Below are 22,045 nucleotides of genomic sequence, written 5' to 3' on the forward strand. Positions count from 1 at the left end.
CTAGTCTAAGGGGGTCAGATTCCTTGTAGGAATACTCGGACTTGACACCCATAATGTGGTGGTGCACCATCTTGCTGGAAAAACTCAGGGGACATGCCATCTTCAGTGCATAAAGAGGGCAACACTAAACAACGGATACTGGAAGCCTGAGCTAGCATTTCTGCTGTGGTGTTGCTATCAGTGTGTCAAGAGTGGGAAAAGAGGGTTGCATTGACAATCCAACACAATGGGCAGCACTTTGAACTAGGGTTGAGCGAAACGGGTCGAACATTTTCAGAAGTCGCCGACTTTTGGCAAAGTCGGGTTTCATGAAACCCGACCCGACCCCTGTGTGGGGTCGGCCATGAAGTCGGCGATCTTCTGAATCTGGAATCGGAATTCCGATACCGATTCCCGATATGTTTAAGATATCGGGAATTGGTATCGGAATTCAGATTTAAGTGTAAAATAAAGAATTAAAATAAAAAATATCGCTATACTTACCCTCTGACGGGCCCTGGTACTAAGCGGGAACCTTCTTTCCTTTGAATCAGCCTTCCAGGGCCTTGCGGTGACGTCACGGTGACGTCGCGGCTTGTGATTGGTCCGCGGCCGCCCATGTGACCGCTCACATGGGAGTCCGCGGACCAATCACAAGCCGCGACGTCACCGTGACGTCACCGCAGGTCCTAGAAGGGCCGATTCTTAGGAAAGAAGGCTGCCGGAAAGAAACCGAGGGTGAGTATATTCCTATTAGGTATATACTCACCCTCGTACATGCTCTGCTTATTTCCGGCAGCCTTCTTTCCTAAGATTCAGCCCTTCCAGGACCTCCGGTGACGTCACGGTCACATGGGCGGCTTGTGATTGGTGCGCGGCTGCCCATGTGACTGTGACGTCACCGAAGGTCCTGGAAGGGCTGAATCTTAGGAAAGAAGGCTGCCGGAAATAAGCAGAGCATGTACGAGGGTGAGTATATACCTAATAGGAATATACTCACCCTCGGTTTCTTTCCGGCAGCCTTCTTTCCTAAGAATCGGCCCTTCTAGGACCTGCGGTGACGTCACGGTGACGTCGCGGCTTGTGATTGGTCCGCGGTCGCCCATGTGAGCGGTCACATGGGCGGCCGCGGACCAATCACAAGCCGCGACGTCACCGTGACGTCACCGCAAGGCCCTGGAAGGCTGATTCAAAGGAAAGAAGGTTCCCGCTTAGTACCAGGGCGCAACAGAGGGTGAGTATAGCGATATTTTTTATTTTAATTCTTTATTTTACACTTAAATATGGATCCCAGGGCCTGAAGGAGAGTTTCCTCTCCTTCAGACCCTGGGAACCATTGGAAACCCAATGCACTGCATTGGGTTTCGAGTCTCGGCCGACCCCGACCCCGACTTTTTTATAGGATCGGCCGATTTCACTCGACCCGACTTTTGAAAAAGTCGGGTTTCGTGAAACCCGACCCGATCCTATAAAAGTAAAGGTCGCTCAACCCTACTTTGAACACATTTTATAAGTGGTCATAAACTTGTAAATAACTCATGAAAGAATTAAGTTACATGAAAACCAAACACACCATTGTTTTTCTTGTGAAATTCTCAATAAGTTTGATGTGTCACACTCTACCCATTAAAAAAAATAAAGTTGGATCCATGTCTGACTTCAAAATGGCTGCCATGATCACCACCCATCTTGAAGAGTTTCCCTGCTCCCATTTACTAATGTGCCACAAACAGGAAGTTGATATCACCAACCATTCCCATTTTATTTAGGTGTATCCATATAAATGGCCCACCCTGTAGTAATACTATTGTCTATGTGGAATGGCCTGTAAAATTTTCTGAAGGAAACCCAAAGTGCTCATAGTTTCCTATAGCAATGGCAAATAACCAATTGATTAAGGACCGATTGTGATACAAATGGGACAAGTTTGTCTGTGTGTATGGAATAGATAGGTATTTGATCAATAAGAATAGTAATCAATCAGGTTCTTTGCCCTCATTCAGTCTTTGAGCATAAGGATGTAAAAGATCAAATTTTCTCTTGTATAAGTGGAATAAACTTGAAAATACTGGCATGCATAACTCATAGTCATGAGCATAGTATCCTTGAAAAGAAAGTAACTGATAAGATCCTTGAAATGTAAAGTAACTGCGCATGATCACATGATCATGACAGCGCCAGAATATTCTAGATGGTTGTACTGCGATTGTGCTATCGTTACCAGTTACATCTAGCTACCTAGCTACACAACATGTACATAAGCAAGGGACTTTCCGGAAGGATTCAGGACTTAATTTGAGGTCAAGCAGATGGGCTGACAGTGTTTTCCCGATTCCTCCTGATGAGATAGTTTTGAAGTCCCCCGATGTCGGAGTGATGCTACAATATCTGGTGATGTATTGATGCTTACTTTATGATTTATGCTTATTAATGGGATGTTTTCAGCTATAACACAGGTACTAGAATGTTAGTCTAGAAAATAAAACTCATATTGTTTTACCTCAAAAACTGTCCTCAGTTCTGCCTAACTTGTATGTTAGTGAGAGAGTTGCAGATTAAAACTTCAGCAGGTAAAACAACATCACAATACACTTAGCTGTTAATACTAAAGGTCGAGAGTACAAGTTTCAACATTTCACAAAGTGCAAAGGTTTCCCAAAAATTTTTTGTTTATATTTAAAATCGTCCTTAAAACTCATCCGGTGTGATAGTATATGTGAATCTAATGAAAATGTAGAGTCCCTGTGGGTGGAGATAAGGGGAGTGGGGAAATATAATAAATTACTGATAGGGATTTGTTATGTCTCCTAAAATAATGGAAGCAACGGAGAATATCCTCATAAAGCAAATAGATGAAACAGCGACTCAAGGAGAAGTCATTATTATGGGGGACTTCAACTACCCTGAAATAGATTGGGGAACAGAAACCTGCAGTTCCAGCAAAGGTAATCGGTTTTTGACAACTATGAGAGACAATTACCTTTCACAACTGGTTCAGGACCCAACAAGAAGGGGGCACTGCTAGACCTAATATTAACCAACAGGCCAGACCGCATATCAAATATAAGGGTTGGGGTCACTTGGGGAATAGTGATCACAAAATAATAAGTTTTCGTGTGTCCTTTAATAAGACGTGTAGTAGAGGGGTGACAAGGACACTAAACTTCAGGAGAGCAAATTTCCAACGGATGAGACAGGATCTTGGTGCAATTAACTGGGACGATATCCTGAGACATAAAAATACACAAAGAAAATGGGAGACGTTTATTAGCATCCAGGATAGGACCTATGCACAGTTTATACCGTATGGGAATAAACATACTAGAAATAGGAGGAAACCAATATGGCTAAATAGAGCTGTAAGGGGCGCAATAAGTGACAAAAAGAAAGCATTTAGAGAATTAAAAGAAGTAGGTAGTGATGAGGCATTGAATAAATACAGAAAATTAAATAAATTCTGTAAAAAGCAAATCAAGGCAGCAAAGATTGAGACAGAGAGACTCATTGCCAGAGAGAGTAAAAATAATCCCAAAATATTCTTTAACTACATAAATAGTAAGAAACTAAAAACAATAGTGTTGGCCCCCTTAAAAATAGTCTGGGTGAAATGGTGGATGAGGATGAGGGAAAAGCCAATATGCTAAATTACTTTTTTTCATCAGTATTTACACAAGAAAATCCCATGGCAGACAATATGATCAGTGATAACAAAAATTCCCCATTAAGTGTCACCTGCTTAACTCAGCAGGAAGTACGGCGGCGTCTAAAAATCACTAAAATTGACAAATCTCCGGGCCCGGATGGGATCCACTCCCGAGTACTGCAGGAATTAAGTACAGTCATTGATAGACCATTATTTTTAATCTTTAAAGAGTCCATAATAACAGGGTCTGTACCACAGGACTGGCGTATAGCAAATGTGGTGCCAATATTCAAAAAGGGGACAAAAACTGAACTCGGAAATTATAGGCCAGTAAGCTTAACCTCTACTGTGGGTAAAATATTTGAAGGGTTTCTGAGGGATGTTATTCTGGATTATCTCAGTGACAATAACTGTTTAACTCCATATCAGCATGGGTTTATGAGGAATCGCTCCTGTCAAACCAATCTAATCAGATTTTATGAAGAGGTAAGCTATAGACTGGACCAAGGTGAGTCATTGGACGTGGTACATCTTGATTTTTCCAAAGCGTTTGATACCGTGCCACACAAGAGGTTGGTACACAAAATGAGAATGCTGGGTCTGGGGGAAAATGTGTGTAAATGAGTAAGTAACTGGCATAGGGATAGAGGGTGGTTATAAATGGTATATTCTCTAACTGGGTCGCTGTGACCAGTGGGGTACTGCAGGGTCGGTGTTGGGACCTATTCTCTACAACATATTTATTAACAATCTGGTAGAAGGTTTAAACAGTGAAATATCGATATTTGCAGATGATACAAAACTATGTAAAGCAGTGAATACAAGAGAAGATAGTATTCTGCTACAGATGGATCTGGTTAAGTTGGAAACTTGGGCCGAGAGGTGGCAGATGCGGTTTAACAATGATAAATGTAAGGTTATACACATGGGAGGAAGGAATCAATATCACCATTATACACTGAATGGGAAACCACTGGGTAAATCTGACATGGAGAAGGACTTGGGGAACCTAGTTAATGATAAATTTACCTGGAGCAGCCAGCGCCAAGCAGCGGCTGCCAAGGCAAACAGGATCATGGGGTGCATTAAAAGAGGTCTGGATACACATGATGAGAGCATTATACTGCCTCTGTACAAATCCCTGGTTAGACCGCACATGGAGTACTGTGTACAGTTTTGGACACCGGTGCTCAGGAAGGATATAATGGAACTAGAGCAAATACAAAGGAGGGCAAAAAAATTATTAAAGGGGATGGGGAATTACAATACCCAGAGAGATTAGCAAAATTAGGATTATTTAGTCTAGAAAAAAGACGACTGAGGGGCGATCCAATAACCATGTATAAGTATGTAAGGGGACAATACAAATATCTCTCCGAAGATCTGTTTATACTAAGGAATGTGACGGTCACATGGGGGCATTCTGCGCGTCTGGAGGAGAAAATGTTTTTCCTCCAACATAGAAGAGAATTCTTTACTGTTGGGTCAGTGAGAATCTTGAATTTCTTGCCTGAGGACGTGGTGATGGCGAACTCAGTCAAGGGGTTCAAGAGAGGCCTGGATGTCTCCCAGGAGTGTAACAATTAGTATCTTACAGTTATTAGGTTCTTTAGAAGGACATAGGGGATTTATTCTGACGAAATATAGGCTGAACTGGATGGACAAATGTCTTTTTTCTGCCTTGCTAACTATGTTACTATGTTACTATGCTATATAAGGCCTGAGAGGGTGTCATTCATCTTGGAGACCCTTGCTTGTCATGCTGGAAGTGATGTCACTGTTCTGCATCTGGAAGGTTTTTCGAACTTACGTCCAGATTGCTAAGAGATACCAGTAGTCTGGCACAGCTTCCATCAACTAGTAGCTTCTTTTAAGGTTATTCACTTTTTCAATCTTCAGGAGCGCATTGCTTCCCTGTCTCCCAGTTTATCGCTTGTCAGGGTGGTGAGTCCTAAATAATTGACAGTTCAGATCAGTGTGGTATGGTTGAAGTGTGCACCTTCTGATGCTGCAAGCTGAGGCAGTTTTGAGGAGCACAGGGGCACTGAAACTGGCTGGATGCAGCAATCCGACAAACTTGCAAGCTCGTCTTCTCATTGTCAAGGAAACCACCCTCCTTTGATAGACTGCAGAAGCGGTCATTACTAGTGATGAGCAAATATACTTGTTACTCGAGATTTCCCGAGCACGCTCGGGGGTCCTCCGAGTATTTTTTATTGTTCGGAGATTTAGTTTTTATTGCTGCAGCTGAATGATTTACATCTGTTAGCCAGCATAAGTACATGTGGGGGTTGCCTGGTTGCTCATCACTATTCATTAACCTAGGCAACAAGTTGTAAACTATGGAGTTAAAAAAATCCTACTGATGTTCAAAATGGAGCCAATTTTTAACCCCTTTCTGACCTCAGATGGGATAGTAAGTCCGAGGTCAGATCCCCTGCTTTGATGCGGGCTCCGGTGGTGAGCCCGCATCAAAGCCACGACATGTCGGCTGTTTTGTACAGTTGACATGTGTCCGCAATAGCGAAGGGTGGAATCGCGATCCACCCTCCGCTATTAACTAGTTAAATGCCGCCGTCAAACGCTGACAGCGGCATTTAACTAGCGCTTCCGGCCATCGGGCCGGAAATAAGCTCATCGCTGACCCCCGTCACGTGATTGGGGGTCAGCGATGCGTCGGCATAGTAACCAGAGGTCTCCTTGAGACCTCTATGATTGTTGATGCTGGATTGCTATGAGTGCCACCCTGTGTTCAGTGCTCATAGCAAGCCTGTAATTCGGCTACATAGCAGCAATCTGAGCTTTGTTCCTATGTAGAAGAGCCGATCGTGTTGTGCCAGCTTTTAGCCTTCCATGGAGGCTATTGAAGCATGGCAAAAGTAAAAAAAAAGTTTTAAAAAATATGAAAAAAATAAATAAAAGTTTAAATCACCCCCCTTTGCTCCATTCAAAATAAAACAATAAAAATAAAATCAAACCTACACATATTTGGTATCGCTGCATTCAGAATCGCTCGATCTATCAATAAAAAAAGGATTAACCTGATCGCTAAACGGCGTAGAGAGAAAAAAATGCAATAACGGGCGATTAAAAGAATGTATCTGCACCGAAATGATATAATTAAAAATGTCAGCTCGGCACGCAAAGAATAAGCGCTCACCCGACCCCAGGTCACGAAAAATGAAGACGCTTCGGGTATCGGAAAATTGCACATTTTTTTTTTAAGCAAAGTTTGGAATTTTTTTTTACCACTTAGATAAAAAACAACCTAGACATGTTTGGTGTCTATGAACTCATAATGACCTGGAGAAAAATGGCAAGGCAGTTTTAGCATTTAGTGAACCTAGCAAAAAAGCCAAACAAAAAACAAGTGTGGGATTGCTCTTTTTTTTTGAAATTTCACCGCACTTGGAATTTTTTTCCTGTTTTTTAGTACATGACATGGTAAAACCAATGACGTCATTCAAAATTACAACTTGTTCTGCAAAAAATAAGCCCTCACATGGCCATATTATCGGAAAAATAAAAAAGTTATGGCTCTGGGAAATGGGGAGCGAAAAACGAAAATGCAAGATCGAAAAAAGCTGGGGTCATGAAGGGGTTAATAAGAGGTACATTAAAAAACTGGTTGTTTTTAGTTGGATACCAATTTCTGTTTTCTGAGATAATGTACAGTACGTACCATAAACCATCAAGCAAAACACTGATGTACGATAGCGTTTGATGACTAAGTAACATAGGGCACTGCTGTTACTCATAATAGAGAATTCAAATTCCATGGCCCCATGATAATACCATTGTTTGGGTATGACATTACATTGGGCCTACTTCTTCATTCTGTCTCCTGCAATGTGCCCTTTAACTGCCACTACAGTCCCTGACAGAAGTTATGTCGCTTATCCATGTTATGTAAATAAAAGCTTATAAGATGACATTAAATTCATCCATTGGTTGTATAAATTATTTTTTTGAAAGCTGAAACCCTCCGAAATGTGGCATAGGTTAAGAAAATAAATTGGCATCATTACAGAAATATTGATCAGTTAATGAACACAGAATGGTCAGATTTTGGCGAGACAAAAAGTCATATAATGCACCCAATCCTAGTTTACATCCTCACCTGTGGTCAGTAAATGATCGGTTAATTTGTGTGTGTGTATAAAAAGAAACCCAGCACCCCAGATCTTCACTTGAACTGCAACTTGAGCTCTGACAACATGCCAAAAATCGACCCTGCAACCAAAGCCTGGATTATCAAGAGGCTGAAGACCAGATCCACTGCAGAGGTGGCTGGCACCTTTAATATGTCTCAGCGTCAAGTACAAATAATTAAAAAAAGATTTAAAGAGACTGGAGATGTGTTTGACAAGCCCAGGTCCGGCAGACCTGGAATCTTCAGTGGAATTACACCACAGCGGACGCAAATACTGCAGGAGACCAACTGGAGCCCGAATGGATCCAAAATACACCCAGAAAACAGTTAAATTTGGTAGTGGAAAGATCATGGTCTGGGGTTACATTCAGTATAGGGGTGTGCAAAACATTTGCAAGGTGGAAGGCAATATCAATAGCCTAAAATATCAAGAAGTATTAGCCACCTCTTATATTCCAAATGATAAAAGGCGTCAAATTCTGCAGCAGGATGGTGCTCCATCTCATACATCCACCTCTACAGCAAAGTCCCTCCAGACAAAAAAGATGAAGGTGCTCAAGGACTGGCGAGCCCAGTCACCAGACATGAACATCATTGAGCATGTTTGGGGTAGGATGAAAGAAGAAGCTTGGAAGACAAAACCAAAGAATCTAGATGAACTCTGGGAGGCATGTAAGACTGCATTCTGTGCTATTCCAGATGACTTAATTAATAAATTGTATAAATCATTGTTGAACCGCATGGATGCAGTCCTTCAAGCTCATGGAAGTCACACAAAATATTAAATATGACTCTAATAGCACCACAACTTCATTCACCAATGTTATGCAACATATATTTGTATTTTAAGTTAATTATTTGTTTGAATATCGCAATAATTTCTGTGGGCGACAAAACTTTTGTCTTGCCAAAATCTGACCATTCTGTGTCCATTAACTGATCAATATTTGTGCATTGATGCCAATTCATTTCCTTAACCTAAACCACATTTTGGAGGGTTTCAGCTTTCAAAAGAATAATTTATACAACCAATGGATGAATTTAACGTCAGGTTATAAGCTTTTATTTACATAACATGGATATGTTGTGTACTTGTTTTTATTATGTATACCCCTCCTCACTTGTAAAGCGCCATGGAATAAATGGCGCTATAACAATAAATAATAATAATAATAATAATAAGCGACATAACTTCTGTCAGGGACTGTAGATCACCAGGGTTAACATGCTCTGTACGGTGCATTTTGTGCAAGGGTGCTGTGATGGCACTCATTTATTTTTTTTAAAATGGACCCCACATTGGGGAATATGGCATGACATTCCATTGGGCCGACTTCTTAACTCGGTCTCCTGCAATCTAAAATGTACCTGCCAATAGATCACCAGGGTGAACGTGCTCAGTACTGTTATAGGCCGTTGAAGTTTGGGCTAGGGGCATGCAATGGCACCAGTGTATTTCTAAAAAAGGTACCCCCATTGGGGAATTGTTTGGCAGATCATGCACTGCATTACAAGTCTCAGAGACCCACACCACTACATTGGCCTTAATTCTTAACTTTGCCTCCTGCAATGTCTCTTCCTTATCTACGATGACATGACCTGGGTGAACATGCTTCGTACTGTTATAGGCCCATGAAGTTTGGGCAAGGGGGGCTGTGATGGCAATAGTATTTTTTTAAAAAAGGTACCCCCCATTGGTGAAACCACATCCTTGATGGCAAACACTTTCCATTTGTGTACCTTAAAGAGCTCACTTGAAAAGCTCCTTTTTATGTTGCCTGGTTGCTCAAATTGGGCACAATACACGTCATATAAATTTGATAAAGCAATGCTGTTAGTTTGGCTCAGTAGTTCATTAAAAATATAGCTTTGTCCACTATATTATTTTCTCTCCTTGAGAGCCATAACTTTGACTGCCTCAAATGTACAAATGGCGAATATACAAATGACGATTTGTAAACAAGATTGAAATACTGTACACCGAATGCATTCAGACAATCACATAGCTTCATGTCTTGTAAAACATTTACAGGTGTGACAGACAATGCTCATAGTGACAAAATCTTGATAAATGTTTACTCACTTCATAAACAGTTCTAAGCCTCTATATGTTTGCTGTTTGTCATTGTAAAACATTACGGTTTACTGAAACTCTGCCTGTGGTGGTTTGATCTAAATCCTTGTGGCTTTTATTTTCTAGGGGTTTATGGCCCCTCATCTGATGAGTCCATGATATCTCAGTTTCATCCAACCTTGAAAAGTGGCCACTTGAAGGTCTGGGTGAAACTAGAGTTACTACATAGTGTAAATCACTATATAAGACCAGAGAAACATGACTAAGACAGATGCCAAAACTGGGGTACTTGTACATGTACAGTGTGCTGATACCTGCATAATTGGGGACGCCCATGCAGTGTAGGTAATCTCCCAGGGGTTCTCTGTCTTGGTGTTGCTTCTCAGATATTCCAGATGGATGATATTTAAAAGCCTCTTGGTGATGATCTAAGTAGACTGTATGAAGTTAATCTTCATATATACGTAATCAGTATATTTATGTAATCCTTATATGTACTATTAACCTTTCTATGTTATTGTTAACATATACAAAAATGTACGCACTCACAATATTCAATCTTAACCCCTCTCTGACCTTAGACGTACTATCCCGTCGAGGTGACCTGGGCCTATCTGTTGTGAATTCCGCTCTTGGGCTCCCTCCGGTGGTTGTAAGTGGCACTTTTGTGAGTTCTGCTCTTGGGCTCCCTCTGGTGGATTTAAGTGGAACTGCTGCTCCTTGGATTTAGCAGTCAGCAGCTGCTTCCACTGATCGTATTCTGGCTCGGCTATTTATCCTGGCTCTATCCTTCAGCTAGTGCCAGTTTTCAATGGTTCCTGCTTGGATTCACATCTCTCTTGGATTTCCCTGATGTTCTGACCAGATCAGCAAAGTTAAGTCCTAGCTTTGTTCTTTGCAGTCCACATTTTGTGGACTTTATCGTTCAGCACTTTCTATGTTTTTTTTCTTGTCCAGCTTGTCAGTATGGATTAATTCAGTTAAGCTGGAAGCTCTGGGAAGCAGATTTACCCTCCACACCTTTAGTCAGGTGTGGAGATTTTTGTAAACTCTGTGGTGGATTTTTCTAGTTTTTAATACTGACCGCACAGTATTCTGTCCTATTCTATCTATCTAGCTAGAGTGGCCTCCTTTGCTTCATCCTGGTTTCATTCTGCGTATGTCATTTCCCTCTCCACTCACAGTCAATATTTGTGGGGGGCTGTCTTCCTTTGGGGATTTTCTCTGAGGCAAGATAGCTTTCCTGTTTCTATCTTTAGGGGTAGTTAGTCCTCCGGCTGTGATGAGGTGTCTAGGGAGTGACAGGAACATCCCACGGCTACTTCTAGTGTTGTGTTAAGATCAGGAACTGCAGTCAGTACAGGTACCACCTCCTCCAGAGCTCGTCCCATGTTGCTCCTAAACCACCAGTTCATAACAGTACAACTGGCCAAAAATGAATTAAATGCATCTCAAAAGAAGGAAAAAAAGTTCTGAGTCATTTTTTTTCTGCAGTCTGTTTTGTCTTTTTTTTCCTCTTAATCTCTGGGTGGTTCAGGATTTTGGCGCTGGCATGGATGTTCAGGGTTTGTTTTCTCGTGTGGATCAACTTGCTACAAGAGTACAGAGTATCCAAGATTATGTTGTCCAGACTCCGGCTTTAGAGCCTAAAATTCCTACTTCTGATTTGTTTTTTAGGGATAGATCCAAGTTTTTGAACTTTAAAAATAACTGCAAATTGTTTTTTGCTTTGAAACCCCGTTCCTCTGGTGATCCCATTCAGCAGGTTAAAATTGTCATCTCTCTGCTGCGTGGTGACCCTCAGGACTGGGCATTCTCCCTTGAATCAGGGGATCCGGCATTGCTGAATGTAGACGCAGTTTTTCAAGCGCTCGGGTCATTGTATGATGAACCTAATTCTGTGGATCATGCAGAAAAAACCCTGTTGGCCCTGTGTCAGGGTCAGGAAGCGGCAGAATTATACTGCCAGAAATTTAGAAAATGGTCTGTGCTCACTATATGGAATGAGGATGCTCTGGCAGCAATTTTCAGAAAGGGTCTTTCTGAAGCCCTTAAAGATGTTATGGTGGGGTTCCCCACGCCGGCTGGTTTGAGCGAATCTATGTCTCAAGCCATTCAGATTGATCGGCGTCTGCGCGAGCGCAAAGTTGTGCACCATATGGCGGTATCCTCTGAGCAGAGTCCTGAGCCTATGCAATGTGATAGGATATTGACTAGAGCAGAACGGCAGGGATTCAGACGTCAGAATAGGCTGTGTATTTACTGTGGTGATTCTGCTCATGTTATTTCTGATTGCCCTAAGCGTACTAAGAGGGTCGCTAGGTCTGTTACCATCAGTACTGTACAGCCTAAAATTTCTCTTATCTGTGACCCTGATTTGCTCATTATCATCCTTTTCTGTCATGGCATTTGTGGATTCAGGCGCTGCCCTGAACTTAATGGACTTGGAATTCGCCAAGCGCTGTGGTTTTTCCTTGCAGCCTTTGCAGAGCCCTATTCCTTTGAGGGGGATTGATGCTACACCATTGGCCAAGAATAAACCTCAGTATTGGACTCAGCTGACCATGTGCATGGCTCCAGCACATCAGGAAGATTGCCGTTTTCTGGTGTTGCATAACTTGCATGATGTTGTTGTACTTGGTTTTCCATGGTTACAGGAACATAATCCGGTGCTGGATTGGAAATCTATGTCTGTGACTAGTTGGTGTTGTCAAGGGGTACATTGTGACGTTCCTTTGATGTCAATTTCCTCTTCCCCCTCTTCTGAAGTCGAGTTTTTGTCGGATTTCCAGGATGTATTTGATGAGCCCAAGTCCAGTTCCCTTCCTCCACATAGGGACTGTGATTGTGCTATTAACTTGATTCCTGGCTGTAAGTTCCCTAAGGGCCGACTTTTTAATCTGTCTGTGCCAGAGCATGCCGCCATGCGGAGTTATGTCAAGGAGTCTTTGGAGAAGGGGCATATTCGGCCATCCTCGTCACCATTGGGAGCGGGATTCTTTTTTGTTGCCAAGAAGGATGGCTCCTTGAGACCCTGTATTGATTATCGCCTTCTTAATAAGATCACGGTCAAATTCCAATACCCTTTACCTTTGCTTTCTGATTTGTTTGCTCGGATTAAGGGGGCTAGTTGGTTTACTAAGATTGACCTTCGAGGGGCATATAATCTTGTTCGTATTAAAAAGGGTGACGAATGGAAAACTGCATTTAATACGCCCGAAGGCCATTTTGAATACCTTGTGATGCCTTTCGGGCTTTCTAATTCTCCTTCTGTATTTCAGTCCTTCATGCATGATATTTTCCGCAATTATCTTGATAAATTCATGATTGTGTATTTGGATGATATTTTGATTTTTTCCGATGATTGGGAGTCTCATGTGAAGCAGGTCAGGATGGTATTCCAGATCCTTCATGATAATGCTTTATTTGTGAAGGGGTCTAAGTGCCTATTTGGAGTTCAGAAGGTCTCTTTTTTGGGTTTTATTTTTTTCTCCCTCGTCTATAGAAATGGATCCTGTTAAGGTCCAAGCCATTCATGACTGGATTCAACCCACATCGGTGAAGAGCCTTCAGAAATTTTTGGGCTTTGCTAATTTTTATCGCCGTTTCATTGCCAACTTTTCCAGTGTGGTTAAGCCCCTGACCGATTTGACGAAGAGAGGCGCTGATGTGACGAATTGGTCCTCTGTGGCTGTTGAGGCCTTTCAGGAGCTTAAACGCCGATTTACTTCTGCCCCTGTGTTGCGTCAGCCGGATGTTTCTCTTCCTTTTCAGGTTGAGGTTGACGCTTCTGAGATTGGGGCAGGGGCCATTTTGTCTCAGAGGAATTCTGATGGTTCTTTGATGAAACCGTGTGCCTTTTTTTTCCAGAAAGTTTTCGCCTGCGGAGCGCAATTATGATGTTGGCAATCGGGAGTTGTTGGCTATGAAGTGAGCATTTGAGGAGTGGCGACATTGGCTTGAGGGAGCCAAGCACCGCGTTGTGGTCTTGACCGATCATAAGAATCTGATTTACCTCGAGTCGGCCAAGTGGCTGAACCCTAGACAGGCTCGATGGTCCCTGTTTTTCTTCCGTTTTCATTTTGTGGTCTCGTATCTTCCGGGATCTAAGAATGTTAAGGCTGATGCCCTCTCTAGGAGTTTTTTGCCTGATTCTCCTGGAGTCCTTGAGCCGGTTGGCATTCTTAAAGAAGGGGTGATTCTTTTTGCCATCTCCCCTAATTTGCGGCGGGTGCTTCAGGAATTTCAGGCTGATAAACCTGACCGCTGTCCAGTGGGGAAGCTGTTTGTTCCTGATAGATGGACTAGTAAGGTAATTTCTGAGGTTCATTGTTCAGTGTTGGCTGGTCATCCTGGGATTTTTGGTATCAGAGATTTGGTTGCTAGGTCCTTTTGGTGGCCTTCCTTGTCACGGGATAAGCGTTCTTTTGTGCAGTCCTGTGGGACTTGTGCCCGGGCCAAGCCTTGCTGTTCCCGCGCTAGTGGTTGCTTTTGCATTTGCCGGTCCCTGAGAGGCCCTGGATGCATATTTCCATGGATTTTATTTCGGATCTTCCTGTTTCCCAGAAGATGTCTGTTATCTGGGTGGTTTGTGACCGGTTCTCTAAAATGGTCCATTTGGTACCTTTGCCTAAATTGCCTTCCTCCTCTGATTTGGTTCCATTGTTTTTTGAGCATGTGGTTCGTTTGCATGGCATTCCGGAGAATATTGTGTCTGACAGAGGTTCCCAGTTTGTTTCTAGGTTTTGGCGGGTCTTTTGTGCTAGGATGGGCATTGATTTGTCTTTTTCTTCGGCGTTCCATCCTCAGACAAATGGCCAAACTGAGCGAACTAATCAGACCTTGGAAACCTATTTGAGATGCTTTGTGTCTGCTGATCAGGATGATTGGGTTACCTTCTTGCCGTTGGCCGAGTTTGCCCTTAATAATCGGGCTAGTTCGGCTACTTTGGTTTCGCCTTTCTTTTGTAATTTTGGTTTTCATCCTCGTTTTTCTTCGGGGCAGGTTGAACCTTCTGAGTGTCCTGGTGTGGATTCTGTGGTGGACAGGTTGCAGCAGATTTGGACTCATGTGGTAGACAATTTGACGTTGTCTCAGGAAAAGGCTCAACGTTTTGCTAACCGCCGTCGGTGTGTTGGTCCCCGGCTTCGGGTGGGGGATTTAGTCTGGTTATCTTCTCGTCATGTTCCTATGAAGGTTTCTTCCCCTAAGTTCAAACCTCGGTTTATTGGTCCTTATAAGATTTCTGAGATTATCAATCCGGTATCTTTTCGTTTGGCCCTTCCAGCCTCTTTTGCCATCCATAATGTTTTCCATAGATCTTTGTTGCAGAGATATGTGGTGCCCGTTGTTCCCTTTGTGGATCCTCCTGCCCCGGTGTTGGTTGATGGGGAGTTGGAATATGTGGTGGAGAAAATTTTGGATTCTCGTTTTTCGAGGCGGAGGCTTCAGTATCTTGTCAAGTGGAAGGGTTATGGCCAGGAGCATAATTCTTGGGTTGTTGCCTCCGATGTCCATGCCGCCGATTTGGTTCGTGCCTTTCACTTGGCTCGTCCTGATCGGCCTGGGGACTCTGGTGTGGGTTCGGTGACCCCTCCTCAAGGGGGGGGGTACTGTTGTGAATTCGGCTCTTGGGCTCCCTCCGGTGGTTGTAAGTGGCACTTTTGTGAGTTCTGCTCTTGGGCTCCCTCCGGTGGATTTAAGTGGAACTGTTGCTCCTTGGATTTAGCAGTCAGCAGCTGCTTCCACTGATCGTCTATTCTGGCTCGGCTATTTATCCTGGCTCTATCCTTCAGCTAGTGCCAGTTGTCAATGGTTCCTGCTTGGATTCACATCTCTCTTGGATTTCCCTGATGTTCTGACCAGTTCAGCAAAGTTAAATCCTTGCTTTGTTCTTTGCAGTCCACATTTTGTGGACTTTATCGTTCAGCACTTTCTATGTTTTTTTTTCTTGTCCAGCTTGTCAGTATGGATTTATTCAGTTAAGCTGGAAGCTCTGGGAAGCAGATTTACCCTCCACACCTTTAGTCAGGTGTGGAGATTTTTGTAAACTCTGTGGTGGATTTTTCTAGTTTTTAATACTGACCGCACAGTATTCTGTCCTATTCTATCTATCTAGCTAGAGTGGCCTCCTTTGCTTCATCCTGGTTTCATTCTGCGTATGTCATTTCCCTCTCCACTCACAGTCAATATTTGTGGGAGGCTGTCTTCCTTTGGGGATTTTCTCTGAGGCAAGATAGCTTTCCTGTTTCTATCTTTAGGGGTAGTTAGTCCTCCGGCTGTGATGAGGTGTCTAGGGAGTGACAGGAACATCCCACGGCTACTTCTAGTGTTGTGTTAAGATCAGGAACTGCGGTCAGTACAGGTACCACCTCCTCCAGAGCTCGTCCCATGTTGCTCCTAAACCACCAGTTCATAACACCTATCTGACCCTCGACGGGATAGTACATCATAGCGATCGGCCGCGCTCACTTGGGGAGCGTGGCCGATCGCGGCCGGGTGTCAGCTGACTATCGCAGCTGACATCCGGCAGTATGTGCCAGGAGTGGTCACGGATGTCCCCAGCACATTAACCCCCGGCACACTGCGATCAAACATGATTGCAGTGTTCCGGCGGTATAGGGAAGCATGGCGCAGGGAGGGGGCTCCTTGCGTGCTTCCCTGAGACCCTCGGAGCAACGCGATGTGATCGCGTTGCTCCGAGTGTCTCTTTCCTCCTATCTCTGCAGGCCCCGGATCCAAAATGGCCTCGGGGTTGCATCCGGGTCCTGCAGGGACTACTTCCAGGTCCAGAGCAGGCGCTGGTAAGCCTGCAGCGCTCTAAGTCAGATTGCTGATCTGACAGAGTGCTGTGCAAACTGTCAAATCAGCAATCTGTGATGTCCCCCCTGGGACAAAGTAAAAAAAGTAAAAAAAAAAAATTCCACATGTGTAAAAAAAATAAATAAAATAAATTCCTAAATAAAGAAAAAAAAAAATATTACTCCCATAAATACATTTCTTTATCTAAATAAAAGAAACAATAAAAGTACACATATTTAGAATTGCCGCATCCGTAATGACCCAACCTATAAAACTGTCCCACTAGTTAACCCCTTCAGTGAACACGTAAGAAAAAAAAAACGAGGCAAAAAACAACGCTTTATTATCATACCGCCGAACAAAAAGTAGAATAACACGCGATCAAAAAGACGGATATAAATAACCATGGTACCACTGAAAACGTCATCTTGTCCCGCAAAAAACAAGCTGCCATACAGCATCATAAGCAAAAAAATAAAAAAGTTATAGTCCTCAGAATAAAGCGATACCAAAATAATTATTTTTTCTATAAAATAGCTTTTATCGTATAAAAGCGCCAAAACATTAAAAAATGATATAAAAGAGGTATCGCTGTAATCGTACTGACCCGAAGAATAAAACTGCTTTATCAATTTTACCAAATGTTTTGAGCACCTTGATGGGTGCAGTTTTTAGAATGGTGTCACACTTGGGTATTTTCTATCATATAGACCCCTCAAAACGACTTCAAATGAGATGTGGTCCCTAAAAAAATGGTGTTGTAAAAATGAGAAATTGCTGGTCAATTTTAACCCTTATAACTCCCTAACAAAAAAAAATTTTGGTTCCAAAATTGTGCTGATGTAAAGTAGACATGTGGGAAATGTTACTTATTAAGTATTTTGTGTGACATATCTCTCTGATTTACTTGTATAAAAATTAAAAGTTGGAAAATTGCAAAATTTGAAGTACAATATGTCTTGAGAAAACAATGTCAGAATCACCGGGATCTGTTGAAGCGTTCCAGAGTCATAACCTCATAAAGGGACAGTGGTCAGAATTGTAAAAATTGGCCCGTTTATTAACGTGCAAACCACCCTTGGGGGTAAAGGGGTTAATATTCCCTGAATTTTGTAGTTTGCAATGAAATTGCTTTGTATTGCAAGGATTAGCCTTTTTTAAAGCCGCATCTGAACCTTAGTGTTAAAAACATGGCAAACACAATTGCCAAATTCTCCTGTAAATAATTCTGCAAAGAGGGAACCATCATACCATTAAAAAATACGAGTGGATTTTCTTGGGCCTATCCAGTATGTGGCTTCCAAGGCGTAATGGGATGCATATGACTGACTATGCAGCAGGGCTCGCCATGCTGGCAATGTGTAAAACCAAGGAGTACGGGAGTACAAAATGCATATTGTGAAGTGGATTTTCATGGGCCCATCCACTATGTGGGTTCCAAGGCCTAATGGGGTGCATATGATTATGCAGCAGGGCTGGCCTTGCTGCCAATGTGTAAAACAAAGGAGTATGGGAGAACAAAATGCATATTGGGAAGTCGATTTTCATGGGCCCATCCACTATGTGGGTTCAAAGGCTTATTGGGGTGCATATGAATTGATAGCAGGGCAGGCCTTGAATTCAATGCAACACTTTTTCGGGAGTTTCCCCTGGACATCTTATGACAGGGGTATTGTGGTGCGTCGTAATTATTGGCAGCCCTTCCACTCACAGCATAGGCTACAACAGCTTAGGAGACCCACTGTTTCATAATGACCCTTTAAGAACATTAATGCCGCTTGATGCACCAGTAAAAATGGGCTCTGTGATTTTAAGAGTCCCTCTTTCGTAAATTAAACAAGATGGGTCTGTTTATGTGTCACACAACACATGGCCAGCTAGGGGTGTTAAATGTTACAATGACATTTGCCAGTGAATGCATTTGTAGTGGTTGAAAGCAATGTTAAAGTTGAAAAATGAATCAAAAACGCAGCGTCTGAACTAAGCCTAAGTGTAGGAGGAAATTTTCGGCATGGGGTTAAATATTTGGCCTTACAGGCAAGTCATTAACCTGCAAAGGAAGTACCTTGACATTTGCAAGCAAAACCCGTTTTGGTTTCGTTTTAATGTGTTTTTTTGTGGTGCCGGTAATAATGGCATGAATCTCGGAAAAAAATGATTAAAGTTGTGAACTAGGAGTCAGGATTGCTTCCAGGGGCGATCCCCATAATGTCCCTGTGTCATTTGAGCAGTGCTTCCATCATTTTCAGATGTTTTTAGACCTTAAAAGGACCCCCCGGGGGATTGCGGTAAAAATACTCGGGTCTCTAATAGACTTACATTGGGCTCATTGTTCTGGCCGAGTACGAGTATTCCAATTTGCTCGACCCGAGCAATGAGCACCCGAGCATTTTAGTGCTCACCCATCTCTATAGGCCATGTTATATTTAACTGGAACCAGGCATTAGTGAGTAGAGATGAGTAAACCTTTCAAAGTTCGGTTCTATTCACCAAATATTTAGACACTCGCGAAACATGTTCACAGACAGGTTCGCCGAATGAACCCTAACTCAATAAATTCAATGAGATGTCAAACCAATCTTATACACAACACCTTAAGGGGTGACAAAAAGCTTCCCAAACAGCTAAAATTAGGGGCAGACGCCAGGTAAAGTGGCATCAATTTACCCACATTATAAATTTGCAAATTGCGCAGCATCAGTCAGCCATGGGCCATGCATGAGGTATCAGCGTCTGGCCCAGCATTTACAGTTTGAAATAGAAGTTTCAATGAGGACATGGTGATTAAGGGAGAAGTGTAAGCCTTCTTAGCTGGGAGTCCTGATGCCTCATGCAACAACTCCAAATTTTTATTATTCCAGCCACACTCAAATGGCACAAACATCAATTTCCTACAGTACTATTGGTAGAAAAATGTAAGGAAAGTAACTCAGATTGTTGACTAATCAATATCCCTCACCTGTCTGTTGTTTTGTTCCACCTCATAATCCATGTATGTGGGATAAACAGTTTTCAACCTGGATAGTGCCAAAATGCGACCATCAAGGCTGAGAACCACTGATGAATGAGCTGCTTCTAGCGCAGCATCAGTGACCAGCGGAGATATCATTGAGCTTACTGCTGGTAACTGAGGCTGCGTTCCCAGCCAGGCAAATGAACTGCGGAGACCTTGGTGACATCACTGCTAGCACAATCAGAAAAAGTCTTACAGTACAGAGGAGAGTTCACCTCAGTTCAAATTCACCTCAGTGATATTCTTCCAGTGAACTGCAGTGAACTCGCCTCTGAACCGTGAGACTTTTTCTCACTGTGCTAGCAGTGATCTCACCAAGGTCACCGTAGTTCATTGGCCCGCCTGGGAATCCAGCCTCAGTGACATGCGGTAACCTCGATGATGTCACTGCTAGTCATTGATGCTAGGCTCATAGCAGCTCATTCATCAGTGGTTCTCAGCCTGGACGGTCACATTTTGGCACCATCCAGGTTGAAAACTGTTCACTGCCACTAAATAACAAGGTGGGATATGGCAATCTGTATCACGTTTAGCAACAGAATTTTTTTTTTTTAACTCTGCATGAGCTCTGCACACAGAACAATTTCACTGCCATTAAATGACAAGGTGGGATATGTGTTATGATCCCAATGGCAGGGGACCTCAAAGATTACAGCAAAGTCTGCAAAACATGAATACCAGCTCATAGGGAAGTGGTAACTAGGCTGACCATATACCTGATCCTAGCGCAAACACTAACAGCAGCCGGGGAACGTGCCTACGTTGATTCTAGACGTCTCGCGCCAGCCGGAGAACTAACTACCCCTATCAGGGAAAATTAGACCTCTCTTGCCTCCAGAGAAAAGACCCCAAAGTAATACAAGCCCCCAACAAATAATAACGGTGAGGTAAGAAGAAAAGACAAACGTAAGAATGAACTAGATTTAGCAAAGAGAGGCCCACTGACTAATAGCAGAATATAGTAAGAAGACTTATATGGTCAGCAAAAAACCCTGCAAAATATCCACGCTGAATATCCAAGAACCCCCAAACCGACTGACGGTGTGGGGGGAGGATATCAGCCCCCCTAGAGCTTCCAGCAATAACAGGAATCACATATTGTACAAGCTGGACAAAAAATATGAACAATGCAAATGATCAAGAGTACGAAAGCAGGACTTAGCTTATCTTGCAAAGAACCAGGACCTGAAGACAGGAGCAAACAGAAGTGAACCGATTACAACGAAGCCAGGCACTGGACTGAGAATCCAGGAAGCTTAAATAGCAACCCCCAGGCCTAACGAAGCAGGTGAGCACAAACCTGGTAAAAGACAATCCAAGTGCCAAATCACTAGTGACCACAAGAGGGAGCCAAAAAGTATAGTTCACAACAGATATGGCGTGATTAGTGTTGAGCATTCCGATACTGCAAATATCGGGTATCGGCCGATATTCGCTGTATCGGAATTCCGATACCGAGTTCCGATATTTTTGCGATATCGGAAATCGGAATTGGAAGTTCCTATAGTGCAATTATGCACTTTAATGGAGTGTGGGCGGTGCGTGGGCGGAGACTGCGTGTGTGTGTGTGCGGGCAGTGTCTGTGCGTGACCGTGGGGCTCTGTGCATGTGTGTCGGGGCTTTGTGCTTGTGTGCCGGGGCTCTGTGCGGGATGCAGGGCTCTGTGCGGGCTGCCGTGGCTCTGTGCGGGCTGCGAGGCTCTGTGTGTGCTGCTGTGCCTCTGTGCGTGCTGCCGTGCCTCTGTGTGGGCTGCCGTGGTTCTGTGCGTGTGTGCTGGGGCTTTATGCATGTGTCCAGGCATCATCCGATGGGACTACAAGTCCCATCGGATGATGCCTGCTACACTGACAGTGATTGACACATTAGCCAATGATGGGACAGTAGTAGTCCCATCATCCGGGTAATGTGTTGAATGAAAAAAAAAATACTACATACATACTCCATACATATTCCATACATACCACATACATACATATTATATACATACATACTACATACATACTATATACATACTACATACATACTACATACATACATACACACTACATACATACAACATACTACATACATACTACATGCATACTATATACCTACTATATACATACTATATACATACTACATACATACTACATACATACAACATACATACATACTACATACATACAGTTAGGTCCATATATATTTGGACAGGTACAACATTTTTCTAATTTTGGTTATAGACATTACCACAATAAATTTTAAACAAAATAATTCAGATACAGTTGAAGTTCAGACTTTCAGCTTTCATTTGAGGGTATCCACATTAAAATTGGATGAAGGGTTTAGGAGTTTCGACTCCTTAACATGTGCCACCCAGTTTTTAAAGGGACCAAAAGTAATTGG

The 22,045-nt window shown here is 42.9% G+C and overlaps 1 protein-coding gene across 1 annotated transcript in view; it reads left to right on the forward strand.

Moving 5' to 3' along the window:
* Nucleotides 1–2,279: 2,279 nt before the first annotated feature.
* LOC143773289 (beta-1,3-galactosyltransferase 2-like) overlaps nucleotides 2,280–22,045 on the forward strand; it is a 90,824-nt gene continuing 71,058 nt past the window's right edge. Inside the window, exon 1 of the mRNA XM_077260773.1 lies at nucleotides 2,280–2,370. The gene's annotated coding sequence lies outside the window, so the exon portion shown is untranslated. The remainder of the gene's footprint in view (nucleotides 2,371–22,045) is intronic.

This window comes from Ranitomeya variabilis, chromosome 5 (genome assembly GCF_051348905.1).
Source record: "Ranitomeya variabilis isolate aRanVar5 chromosome 5, aRanVar5.hap1, whole genome shotgun sequence".
Taxonomy (NCBI): Eukaryota; Metazoa; Chordata; class Amphibia; order Anura; family Dendrobatidae; genus Ranitomeya; species Ranitomeya variabilis.